This window comes from Pinus tabuliformis, chromosome 4_2, assembly GCF_031772625.1.
Source record: "Pinus tabuliformis cultivar Carrire ecotype Pingquan chromosome 4_2, CPIR1, whole genome shotgun sequence".
Taxonomy (NCBI): domain Eukaryota; kingdom Viridiplantae; phylum Streptophyta; class Pinopsida; order Pinales; family Pinaceae; genus Pinus; species Pinus tabuliformis.
Genome location: NC_142304.1, coordinates 561646187 through 561659696, shown reverse-complemented (window position 1 = coordinate 561659696; position 13510 = coordinate 561646187). Strand labels below are relative to the sequence as shown.

The following is a 13510-nucleotide window of genomic DNA, read 5'->3' as shown; positions in this document are numbered from 1 at the left end:
TTAAGATTCTGAAATACTAGAATCCAAAAAAAAATTTGCCAACGAGGTGGGAAGGCAATGTTTAGAATGCCATCCGAGTGAAGAAATGAATGGCGGCAAAGTACCGCCATCATTGATAAGGATCGCAATAAAAGGGGGTGTCCTTACCAGGTGGCGCGATGGCTATAAAAGGGGGGTGTCCTTCAAGGGATCGCAATAACGTTTGCCACTGTGATATTATTTGATTACCATGACGATGACGATGGGGTCATTTGGCTCTGCTTTGCCTCTCAGGTTACTACTGCTCGTATCTCTACTGTCGCAGATTGTACCCTTACTGTCGTATGAGTATTACTGTAACGTGCAGAAATTCGATTCCACGGATCCCTTTTACACTACTCTCAATAACATGCTCAACAATATGGAACAGAACACGCCCTCTAGCGGTCTCGGCTACAAGTGGCAGGTTGCAGGCAGCGGGGGCTCACCCACTGCCTACGGGGAATCAGTCTGCCAACAGGGAATCTCTGCGTCTGATTGCAACAACTGCCTTAGTTCCGTCGTCATCGAAATTTGGGTCATTTGCGGCCTTGCCATCGGTGCTCAGGGTGCATTCACTCAATGTGCCCTGCGCTACGAGCAGTACCAATTTTAGTGAATCAAATGACCATGACCGGCCAGTATCATCATGTAATATGGCTAAATAAAAATCTAATATGTATCGGAATAATGCCCCAAGGAATCACTCGATATTGATCCTTGTTTGATGATGTACTAGGTCCCTGGTATCTATATTTTATAGTCATAATTGTTTGGCGTGTTTCAATTATGAATGTGTGGTGTGTTTCAATGTAAATTTCAATTATAATGGAATAAGAGTTGAGTTATTAGGACTTTATACTGTGCGGGTGTGTCATAGTTATTTAGTTTAGTGTGATTATCTTTCAATAGATATTTTAAATATAGTTATTAAATTTGATTTGGTATAAAAAAAATTGTTTATTTAAAATTTAGTAGGGAAAAAATTAGAGAATATACATCTTAATATGATTAACATATTATTTATTTTTTCTTTTCAAAATTTTAAAATATTGAATTGAAAGATTCCTATATTACAAATTTCTAAAAGAAATCTTTAGCTTTTTTCTTATACTTATTTCCAACATTCACTTTGCATGTCTATATAAGATGATCCAAAAATAATGAAAGACAAAATGCACCAAATTTTCTGGTATTACAAAGTGAGAAAAATGTAAATAAAATCTAATAACATAAATAACAAAACTTGAAATATAAAGTTCAATATAAAGAATGAGACACTAGATATTAAAAGTAAGTTTAAAGTGATCTCCACATACCAAGAAATTTATACCTCAATCACTATTCCTATGGGATCCAAATTTAGTTAACAATGTGTGTGTGCAAATTATCCTTTGTGTAGACAACATAGAAAATAAGCCCCTAATTGAATTCGACACTATTGATCATCTATTTTTAATAAGTAACTTATTATTAGTTAGCTACAAATTTTTAATATAGAATTTCTATAATCTACTAAAAGTTGGCCCAAAAGTGTGATGACCTGATTAATCCGGAATACATTAAGAATAGAAACTATTACTTTTTATTCTTATATTTTAATAATAAACTTCTCCAAAATTTTAATATAACATTTTCTTAAAAACTACTACTTTTCATTTTTTAATATAAAATTCATATTCAACCAATTATTCCTCTTTTTTAATAAGGAACTTCTCCAAATTTTCCAAATAAAATTTCTAAAAGAACTACTGCTTTTCATTTTTTTTAATATAAAATTCATAGTTAACCAAAGAAGCCGTATAGTATGAGGATCAAAGTATTTTTCCACCCATTAAATCTTACCAAATTTTTTAAATTTTTTTCCCAATACATAAGCCGCAAAATGATACTTATGTGTCTCGGAATCAATTCCCCTTTTAGAGAGTCTGATCACTTTGTCCTGCTTTGTGCTCCTCTTTGTCGATTATTCCCATGAATCCTTGTCACTGTAAAATTCTTCAAAATTAAAACTACTTAGAATGCTACTCAAAGTATGAGGCCGAAGTATCATGTGATGTGATGTACCATCAGTGGGTTGGCCGAGGGTAGTTGATATTAGCCAGGTATTGGACAATATAATCCGAGTTCAACGTAGAATTTTGTCTGTTCGGTACCGTATCAAATGGCTATTCATGGTCGAGTACTATGCTAACACCAATCATATCTTTTTCATCAAATGATAGTTTCATCCCTCCAAAAGTTGGACCTATGATTTCAATTCTCTTGTCGACCTACTGATGATTACACATTCTCTCCGCATTGTTTTTGGGTGATGTAAAGTGGAAGATGGATTTTTTAATATTAAAAAAAAATTAAAATCCTAAAAATAGGTTCTTTTTATATTAATGTGGATAACTATATTTCATGTTTTATGTTATAATTTATAGTTATGATTGCAATATTTATCAATAAGTTTTAGATATTTGTTTATTGATTTTATTTTCTTAAACTAAACCATCCAAAAAATAAAATCCTTGAAAATAGCTCATAATCAAGTAAATAACATATTCACTATTAGTTGGTTCAAAACCTCGACTAAATCCTATCAATGTGATTAATCCGAAAGATTTATATCAACATATTCACCATTAGTTGTTTCCCACCATAATTTAAACAAGTAAAAAATAGATAGGAATAAGGTGTAAATAATTATATATTTTAGCTAGCACTTATGCAAGAGTAAAATTGTATAGTCTTACAATTGGTTACTACCCCTTACTATTGGTTACTACCCACCAAAAGTGATGTAAGTCCATATGTTAGAGAAAACAATTAATTATCCACCTAACTTCTCTATTTATTACTCGTAACACTATATGAAACCACATCATTTTGGAATGTTGTATTAATAAGCCATGTTATTGACCCATGATATTTAGCAAATACCATTTACAAGTTAAGAATTTTCTTTGTAAGGTAGTGGTAAATATCAATAATTAGTAATGTTACACATTTTAGAATGTATATATGTTTAACTCCTTACTAATAAGAACAAATTAAAAATAAGTTATAATTTAATTAATTTTCAAGTATATATATATATATATATATATATATATATATATATATATATATATATATATATATATATATATATATATATGAATGGAAATTAACTAAATTATAACTTAATTTTAATTTGTTCTTATTATTAAGGAGTTAAACATTTAGTGGTGCTAGGTATTTTGAAATCACCAGGTGTAACAAAAACATATTTTCTAATTAATTTGAAATGGTCACCTGCACATGGGTATTTTCATGGCCTCAAGTTTGCACACCAAGGCCAATGAGTGCCCATGATGGGTCTAAAAAAATGACTTGGAGGTGCGATGAGCACACCCACGTGGATGTGTGGCGCCGAGGTCCACATAGGGGTAGTGTGCATGAATTGAGGGGCGCATGCCTTGGGCCCGTCTCGATGAGCTAGAGCGCTGGGCAATGCACTAAGCGAGAAATAGCATGCACGTCACAATGGGCATGCCTGCTCAAGAACATGACATAGCGACGGGCACCTGAGATAGAGAACAGTCTTAGCATAATGGGTGAGCGAGGTGGAAACAAGATATATAGTGTGCAACATGGCAATGAACAATGGTGGTAGTGTGGGATGGACGACAGACGAAGCACCCAGGCAAGGGCACACCCACCCATTAAAGGGTTGCCAACATGCCCACAGGTAGGTCGGCCAAGGGGCGCACTTGCACAAGGAGTGAAGTTAGCTCAAAATGTGAAAGGGCATTGGCCCACTTAAACTAAAAGGATAGAGTGACTATAAGTAGAGGATATTGGCACTTGGACGAGGAAGAAAGCAAGTTTGCACAAGACAATGAGATCATAGATAAGATTGCAGAAAGGGTGAAGTATCCAATATTACAGAAATGTAAGTTGTGCGATATCACAGAGTTGTAAGGCAGACATTGCAGAATATGGAGACAAAACGAAGGCATGCTGTAGGAGGAGAGTTTGCTAAGACAGATGGTTTTTGGGAAGGGTGGAGGGTTGGTTTTTTGGACTTTTTTGGGGCATAAATATTTGGGTTTTTGCTAGACAATGTGCCAACCTTGGGTTGGGCATGCCCTAGTTGTGAAACTTAGCACTTTTGGCTAGTTCGTTGGGTTGGCCCAATGACTACCACTTCTTTGTAAAGCTTGGGTAGTGCATGGGTTTGGCCATGGTTGATCCTTTGTAATTATTTTGTAAATTATTTGAACTTAATAAAAATAAGAAAAGGGGAAATGTGTTTTGTGATTTTCCCCCTCCCATCGCATACTCTTGTACATGGTTGGTCTTACGATATGAAAGATTGTTAATGAAGTTTTACTCTGCTTCTTGTATTGAAGTTAAAATATCACATAATTGTAAAATAAATTATAGGATACTGAGAACAATGGCAGATGCTTACTCGAGGGATGGCCGCTCACTAGGGTTTCTAGTTCCAGCCAAGCACACTCGTGGTGATCTCCCACCAACAGGGATTTCTGGCGGTCATGATATTTCTAGTTATTTTCCTGATGCGGCAGGTCAATCATTTCTACGGGAATCCAACGCCCCTAGATCTCTGGATTCTCACGTTCGAAATGGGCTCTCATATTCTGGTGGGGGGTTAACATCTGGTGATATTGGTGGTTTGGGAGGCTCCCTTGGGACAAGGTCAGGAGGCAGTGGAGGTTATGGAGGATTATCAGGTTCGTCCCTTCCTAACTATGTTTTAATGGGTCAGAGGTTTGGCATTGGAAGTGTTGATCCTAGACTTGGGAGGAAGTTAGGGAGCCTAGGTTTGGGCTATCAAAGGTCAGAGCCGCAGGGATTAAGAGAACCTTTGAGAACGCCTGATGAGCATCTTCCATCTGGCGCGTCAAATACCCTCTTTGTTGAGGGTCTTCCTGCTGGTTGCTCTCACAGGGAAGCTGCACACATTTTCCGTCCATTCATTGGTTTCAAAGATGTTTGATTGGTACAAAAGGAGGCTCGACGTCTTGGTGGAGATCCTCTTGTGTTATGTTTTGTTGATTTTTCCGATGCCAGATGTGCTGCAACTACGTTAGAAGCGTTACAATAGTTCGCCCATCAACAAAACCCTAGCCCCAAGGGATTCATACAGAAGAAATATTACACTCTGGAAGGCTGCTCATTCCCTTTAGAACCTCTTCTGCCTCCCCAGAGCAGTCGTTACTCTGTATTTCACTGCCAGAATTATTTTTGCTTCCTGGAGTTTCCAGGATGGAGCTTCTGGGAGCTCTTTCGGGCGGAAAGAAATGATAAACTCAATGACCATTGGACTCCCTCTGCCTCTTTCCAGATCCAAATTGTGCTCCTTTCTGGAAAACCTCTACTTCAATGGGTATACTCATTGGATCTGGTGCAGGAACTCAAGCAAATCCTGGATTCTAGGCTAGGGATTCCCTTTGCAGCCCAACGACTCCTCCATGAAGGTAAACAACTTGAGTATCTTTATCCCCTTTCTTTTTACAACATTAAGAGAAATGCCTCCATATTTTTTTCCCTTCGTCTGAGAGGGGAAGTTGTTGGACAGTCATCTTCAGCTACGGCTTTCTCATACAAAGATGTTGTCCATGCTCTATTTCCCAAGAAATAAGTTCCACCAGCTGAGGCTCCCAAACCTTTTCTGGTGGATAAACTGGAGGAATCCCCCTCCATTGAAATAATTCATCCAATGTTGGATGAACAATTCCAAAATTATGCAGAGCATGGCATCATTTGCAGATTCAATGGGATATGGCCATGCACAGCAGATCTCTACCAATGGATACACTCCAACTGGACCAACAGTTGCAAATTTTTTCTCTGCTCAAAGGGTTTCTTCATTGTAGTGTTTTTTTTCAGTGAGGACTACCAAAAATCATTAACTCAAGGCCCATGGTTTTGGGGTTCAGCAAGTTTATTCCTCACCCCTTGGTTCCCATATTTTGATCCCTCTACAGCAACCATCACCAAGCTTCCCATCTCAGTTGGACTTCCTAATCTCCCAGCGCATCTCTAGCACTTTGCTGTATTCGAAGGAATTGGCAATAATCTAGGCCGCTTTCTAGCCACAGACACCTATAGAGGAGAAAATGGCATATACACCTTTGCTAGAATCTGTGTAGAAATAGACATGAGAAAAGGTCTTCCAGATCAAATTAATCTCAAAATTGGGGACTTCCATTCGACCCAGACCCTGGATTACGAGAACACAGCCTTTCACTGCCGAAATTGCCATCTCACAGGGCACCTTCAGAGCTGTTGTCCCTTGATGCCTGCCCAAAAGAAGAAATCCTATCCTAAGCCAAAATTCAAAAGCTGGAAACCTCATGATCCTCCCCCCATGGATGATTTTGATACCAGCTTAGATGAAGAGGAAGAGAATGCGGAAGGAATGGAGGCAAAGCTGGCACAGGATCGACCCTCGCCTGGTCCTGAGGAATCTTCTATCCCAAAAAACTCTCAAGAAATAACTCTTGAGTCCTCTCCTTCAGATTCAGACAAGGAGACCTCTCCATCAGCCCAGCTCAGTTTGCAAATCATGCCAGCTCAGCAAAGTCATCTTGGATGGGTCAAAGTTGGGAAAAAGAAAGGAAAAAAATGCCGAATAGTGGATTCTACCCACGTTGGGTAGAATCCTTTGTTCTGCTCTTGTAACTCTGTTCTTCTTGTTACTTCTTGCTTAGCACTGCCCTCTTTTTGTCCTCTCAGGGGCCGAGGTGTCTACCTGAAGTAATTGGCTGTAAATTACTTTTGAAAATAGTTAATACAAAGAGATCTATCAAGCTTAAATATATATATATATATATATATATATATATATATATATATATATATATATATATATATATATATATATCACATAATTGTATAGCTATTTAATGAAGTAATTAAATAAAGAAGATTGGAATTGGAAAAATGACTAAGTGTTCAATTATGTGTAGTCTAGGTTAGAGTAGTTGTATAACTGCGAGGAAATATCACCGGTGTCGCAACTTGCCCAGGATGATATTAAGGCATCACAATAGGGGGCTGTGACATATGGTATGAGATCCTACTTTTTACAAGTGGGCGCTTGACAAAAGTTGAAGGAAATAGTGGTGTGGAAACAACTATTGGAATGGATAATGAAATGATCTTGTTGGAAGAATTGTGAGATGGTCCACAAAGGTTTGAACGAAGATTGATAGAGTTGCAACAAAAGTTTTGTGTGAAAGAGAATGCCCTTCGTGCATTAACTAGAGAATGGATATCTGACCTGAACATAAGTGAATTATTGTGACTTGTGGAAAAAGTGGATTATTTATACGAAGGAATGAAGGAGTTGAAAAAAGAACATGGCATGCTTTGTAAGAATATAGCCGAGGGTGAAGTGTTGGAAATTGTGAAAGGAAATCTTGGTTAAAATTTTGAAGAAGATTTTTTGATCGAACAAGTTGTAGCTATTAACCATGTTGAGGAAAAATTTAGTGATTCATGAAGAACAAAGTCTTGTAGATGTGCCGAAGAAAGAGGAGGAACTTGGTTCGATGGAGCTTGCTTAGGTTGGACCAAATTTTTGCACAATGCAAACATTGAATAAAGGAGGTACTCACTTGGAGAGATATCATAAAGATGTAAGTATTGTAGTAACTTATGTTTCATTGAAAACTTTGGAATATGGGTGATATGTAGAGATGAGTGAAGGAAACATGTGTTTACCAATGCAATGTTAAACCTTTCCGTGGAAGGATGGGATGAGTCTTTATGCGGTTGAGAAACAAGGGATGTTGTTTATTACAAGACTTGTCTAGGCAATATTAGACCTTAGGGTAGAAGGTGCGAATGCTTGAGACAAGTTGAACATGATGAAATTATGCAATGAGTGAGTCGTGCTTAGCTAAACAAATATTTGGCTAAGTGCTTGATATGGCTCATGGAAAGATGGAAGGGCAAACTGAATTGGAAGGCGATATAAAACATGTTTGGGTGGAATTCATCAGTGGAGTATTGCTGAGCCAAGGAGAAGTCTTTGGTGAACCTTTAGTGGGGGAGAAAACAATGATGGGAGGAACTTACGATATCGATATGACGGTAGGGGGACTGAGGGTGCCAACCTGACTGAAGGCAAGGATGCAATGGCTAAGGTCTCGTTGGTTTTGTTGAAGTGGATGAGTTGGAAACTGAAGTCACGTGAATTGAGTAGAAGAGAAAGGAATGGAAGAATTCATGTAGGGGCATCAAGCAAGGTGCTCATAGGGGATGTAACATATGGACATCAAAGAAAAGTGCCAAGCAAGGATGTCTTGCATAATGCACTTGTTGATGCCACATGAAGATGTTTTTCAGATGGACTGATGGGGACATTGGGGAAATTCGAATAACAAGGAGATGGTAATTTTGTATACATGAGCGACCTACAAGATCATTCATGCGATGAAGGAGGTAAAAAAAGCTTGTGATGGGACTTGCAACCAAGATAAGTGTGCCTACTCAAAGTGTTGGATGGAAATGGTTCAAAGAAGCCTATGATGACTTGACAAAAGTTGCATCCAATGGAGAATTCATATGATGAAGGTGTTGAGGTTAGTATGGAACTTGACATTATGGGGTATGGGATGCACACCTTAGGCACAATATGGGATTTTATCATGAGTAGTGACTCAATGGATGTGATAGAAGAAATATGCCTTGGAGTTGGATGGTGGTTGCAGTGACGAAGGTGCCTTACTGGGAGAACTTGGGCATGAGTTGAGTCTCATGGGACCTAGCCATTTTGATGGACATGGAGGCTATTGGTATATGACCATGGGAAAAACATGGACCGGGCGATGAGGCAAGTACAAAGTTTCCCCTTTGAAAATGTTGATGAACAACATATTGTAGATGAGATTAAGTTTTCTTCATGGACCTAGATATGGCATGATGAGAATTGGTTGGGGGTATGATATGTAAATATGGGAAGAGTTCTTGATGAAAGAAAAATATGTGAAAAAGTGTTGAAGAAGTGATCGATGAAGGGATGAGGAGGTGCATTCTCATGGATTTGAATGTGATGGTTGGACTGATCACCCAACTAGTTCGAGACATGGGGGATCTCAATGTGCTGAAATATGTTTGATTTGCATTAGAGTATGGTAGCAATAGTTCACATGGTGATGATATGTGGTGGATTGGCATGATATGAGTTGTGACCAAACCATGCAGTTGATTTCGTGGTATTAAGCTTCTGTGAGTTGGAGTAGTGTGGAGGATTGCAGCGAGTAATGACCGATGACCATGAGATTGAGGAGTCTTATCGACATATAATAATGGGCCTTGATGAAGGTTCATGTGATGAAGGAAATGACTTCATGCAGCAGGGATGATTGACATTGGAACTAGTGGCACTTCGCGATAGATGGAATTAGCAATGGAGTTTCTAAGTGGAGTTGTTATCGAGGCTGAAAGCCATTCTGAAGTGGGGGAGGATGTCAGGGCCTCGAGTTGGCACCAAGGCCAATAAAACCACATGACAAGCCATGCTCACTTGGTGAAAAAAACCGACTTGGAGGTGTGATAAGTGCACCGATGTGATGACAGCTCCCACATGGATGAGGGGAGCCAAGGTCCACATATGAGTAGTGTGCATGAATTGAGGGGCGCATGCCCTGGGAATGCCTACATGAGACATGGCATCATGCAAGACATAGGGGGAACATCATCATGGGCATGCATGCCCAACGACATGACATAGCATAGGGTTCGTGAGGGAGAGCACATACCTAGCATAAAAAAAAAACCTAACTCTATGGACCAGTGCCCACAGGAACACCTGCACCAAGGAGGGATACCCGGGTGCCATGATGGCCAAGGTATAATAGGAAAGGCAAGGAAGTTCTATCATGATAAGTGAGACATACTGAGCAGGAAACACGATGTGGAGTGTACGACACAACATCGAGAAACAATGGTAGCATGGGTAGCATGATAGGAAGAGTGCCCAAGGAATGGGTGCTCGCATGCCCATAGGCAGCTTGGCCTAGGGGTACATCCGCCCATGAAGGGGCACCTAAACAAGTAGTGAGGTCAGCTCAAAATGTGAAGGGGAACCTAGATAAGTAGTGAGGTCAGCTCAAAATTTGAAGGGGCACCCAAACAAGTAGTGAGGTCAGCTCAAAATGTGAAGGTGTATCGATCCACTTAAACCAAAAGGCTAGAGTGACTATAAGTAGAGGAGCTCGACACTTAGAGGAGGTAACAAGCAAGTTCACACAAGATAAAGAAATCACAAAGTATATCACAAAAAAGGCGAACCCTGTGACATCATAGAAATGTAAGTTGTGTGATATCACATAGATGCAGGGAGCACATTTCAAAATTTAGAAACGTAGTTAAGGTAGGACGCATAAGGAGGAGAGCTCGCCTAATCGAGTTGGTATATGGGTAGGGTCGAGATTTTATTTTCTGGACTCTTTTGGGGCTTAGGTCTTGTAGTTTTGTACTATGCAAGGTGTGAGCTTTGGGTTGGGCACCCCCTAGTTGCAAAAATTGGCACTTTAGGCTAGTGCCTTAGGTTTGGGCCAATAAAAACCACTTCTTTGTAAAGACTGGGAAGCACATGGGTTTGGCCATGGTTGACCCATTGTAATTCTATTGTAAATTATTTGAAGTTAATAAAAGGAAGAAAAGGGGAAAAGTGTTTTGGGAGTTGTCCCCTCCCATCACATACTCTTGTAAATTATCGATTTTATGATATTGCAGACTGTTAGTGAATTTTTATTCCACTTCTTGTATTGAATTTATTCTATCGGATTGTATAACTGTTGAATGGAGTAATTGAATAAAGAAGATTGGAATTGGAAAATTGACTAAGTGTTGAAGTAGGTGTAGTCCGGGTTAGAGTATTTGTATAACTACGACGAAATATCGTTGTCGTCACATGTCACCCACAGTGATCTTAAGGCACCACAATTTGGAGTTGTGATAGTTATCAACCTGTAACTTCTCATAAACATGAATTGGTCACTTCTAAAACTTGACAAAGAAAGAAGCCTTTTGTATAAAAAAATTTAATGGTCTCCAAAACAAAATGAAATACATATATTTCATAATATAGAATACAGTCTAGTTGGATATGAATGATATTAAATGAAATGCTTATCAATACAAAATTAAATACATCCATTTCATAATACAATTGAAATATATTTTAACAATTAATTTAATTTTTAAATGTAATCTTGAAATATTTCTACAACTTATAATTATATTACATTTAACAATACTAAAATATTGAAATCCAATATAGTTGATTGAATAAGAATGATATTAAAGAACTTAGTTTTTTTGAAAATTCCCATACAACATGAAATACGATCTACTTCATAATACTAAAATATCATTCCTTTGGATAAGGATGAGATTAAAGAACTGAGATTAAAAGAGAGAATGTAAGGTCATTTTGAAATTTTGTACTTCACGGGCATGAAGGAATGGATGGGAAATTAATCCTTTCATGTTTGCTTATTTGAGTGACAAAGAATGACAAGACACCATCACCATCCTTGATATAAATGAAGTTATGTTATCCACACAACTGTCATGTCATGGAGGCTATCCTACCCGTACAAACATGTCCCACCATAGATATAAAGTTGGTGAATTTATTTATTTATTCTTCACAAGCATGTCCAACAAGGGTTATAAATATGGGGTGTTTATCTATTATGTTTCATATTGTTGATATTATTTTTCTTGTTATTAATATATGTCTTCATTGGACTCAAAATTGTCTTCTCTTTTTCATATGTATTTGATATTGTTATTCCTCTTTCTATGTATCTAGTTGATATTAATATTTTTACTGAGAGAGCTCCTCTACAACTCAGTTTGAGGGACATGTTTAGTGGTGTAAATGTTTGTAAACATTTAATAGAAATATTAAAAGAAATAGTCATTAATACATAATTATACATAAATATAAAAAGATATTTGTATAAATTGTTAGAAATACTAAGAGTGAGGGTGAAGAAATATTCACTTCAATTATTAATTAGCCACTTAATATTCTTCTCTGATTCAAATGTTAGATGATGCAAATTACAAAATTCATAGTTCACAAAGTTAGGATAGAATATTTATTGATTTATAATAGTTAATTAAATATGGGAGATGCTTAGAAATAGAATATTTTTGTAAAATATATGACATCTAGAATAATCTCGTATCTTAGGCTCCAATTTAGAAGTAGAGTTAGTGGATTGGTTAGAATTGCGTTTATTATATATGGACACTTGTTAATTTAATAAGTAGTCCGTAACTAAAATAGGTTAGGAAATTAAGCTTATATATAGTTCATTCTCCTCATTACAAGAGTGTTGGAGTGTGTGTGTAAACTCTTGTAAAATTAATATGTAATTTCTTTTCTGATTAATAAAATTGTGTGTCTGAGGACACTTCTGCCATTGTTGTGGTATCAGAGCTACAACAATGCAAATGATTCAAAGGTGGATATTTCAGCTATGTAGGCTTTTGGAAAATTCTACAAAATAGTTAATTGGTATGCAATTTGTTTAGCTCATTATAATAGGAAAATAAATTTCAATTTGGTTTCAAATTAAAAAAAAAAAACTTGAAATTTGTCAATATATGTTTTTAAATTATGGAAATTTATCATTTTTTTTTTTAAATCTGGAGATTCCATGTCCACTGTTGGCATATTTCAATCTTCTACCCTCCCCGCTTCCTTTTTTCTACTTTTCCTGCCTATGCTCCTGATTTGAGCATTTAAACCAAGCCAATCTTGACTGCATATGAAGATTTCTTTGCATCGGTTATTGCACTATTACCATAGTCAGTAACAACTTTGTTTCTTCCATGATGAGACTATGTGAGGAGGTCTAGTGACTTCACAGCTGGTGGTTACTCTGCCTAACAGAAATAAGTGGCAACCACATGCTTGAAAAAATTTGATAAAGTTGATCACGAGAGCCAAGCCCGATAAACTAGAAAGTGCGCACCATAATTCGTATTTCCGTGTTTCTTCAAGCGAACTATAGCCACGTTTGTTAATCCATTTTGCCCAATGAGATGTAGTATTGACTTTGACATTTCCAGTAGTTTTCTTGAACAAAATTATACGGCTTCCTTCAATTTCTTCTGTTTATGGAGTGTGGCTCACCTGAAACAATCGATTGAAGAAAATTCCACCATGGAATTGCTGCAAATGAAATCAAACCATTGAAGAGACCACTTAATTTTTGTGGATGAGATTGAATCATTAAGGAGACCACGTAATTGTTGTGATTAGCAAGATCCACATTACCAATGGAAGCTACATATCAGTAACCACTATCCAGATCTTACACAATTTTATCAACAAGAAGCCAGCGTGAGCCATCCAACAAGAAGCCAGTGTGAGCTAGCAAGAAGCCAGTGTGAGCTAGCAAGAAACTAGCGTGAGCCAGCCAGCAAGAAGCCAGTGTAAGCTAGCCAATAGCCAGCATGG

At 37.5% G+C, this 13510-nt stretch overlaps 2 pseudogenes; both read left to right on the top strand.

Moving 5' to 3' along the window:
• Positions 1–229: 229 nt before the first annotated feature.
• LOC149170509 (antifungal protein ginkbilobin-like protein pseudogene) lies at positions 230–634 on the top strand (annotated as a pseudogene).
• Positions 635–4447: 3813 nt separating this feature from the next.
• On the top strand, positions 4448–5119 carry LOC149170508 (RNA-binding protein 2-like; annotated as a pseudogene).
• Positions 5120–13510: the final 8391 nt, after the last annotated feature.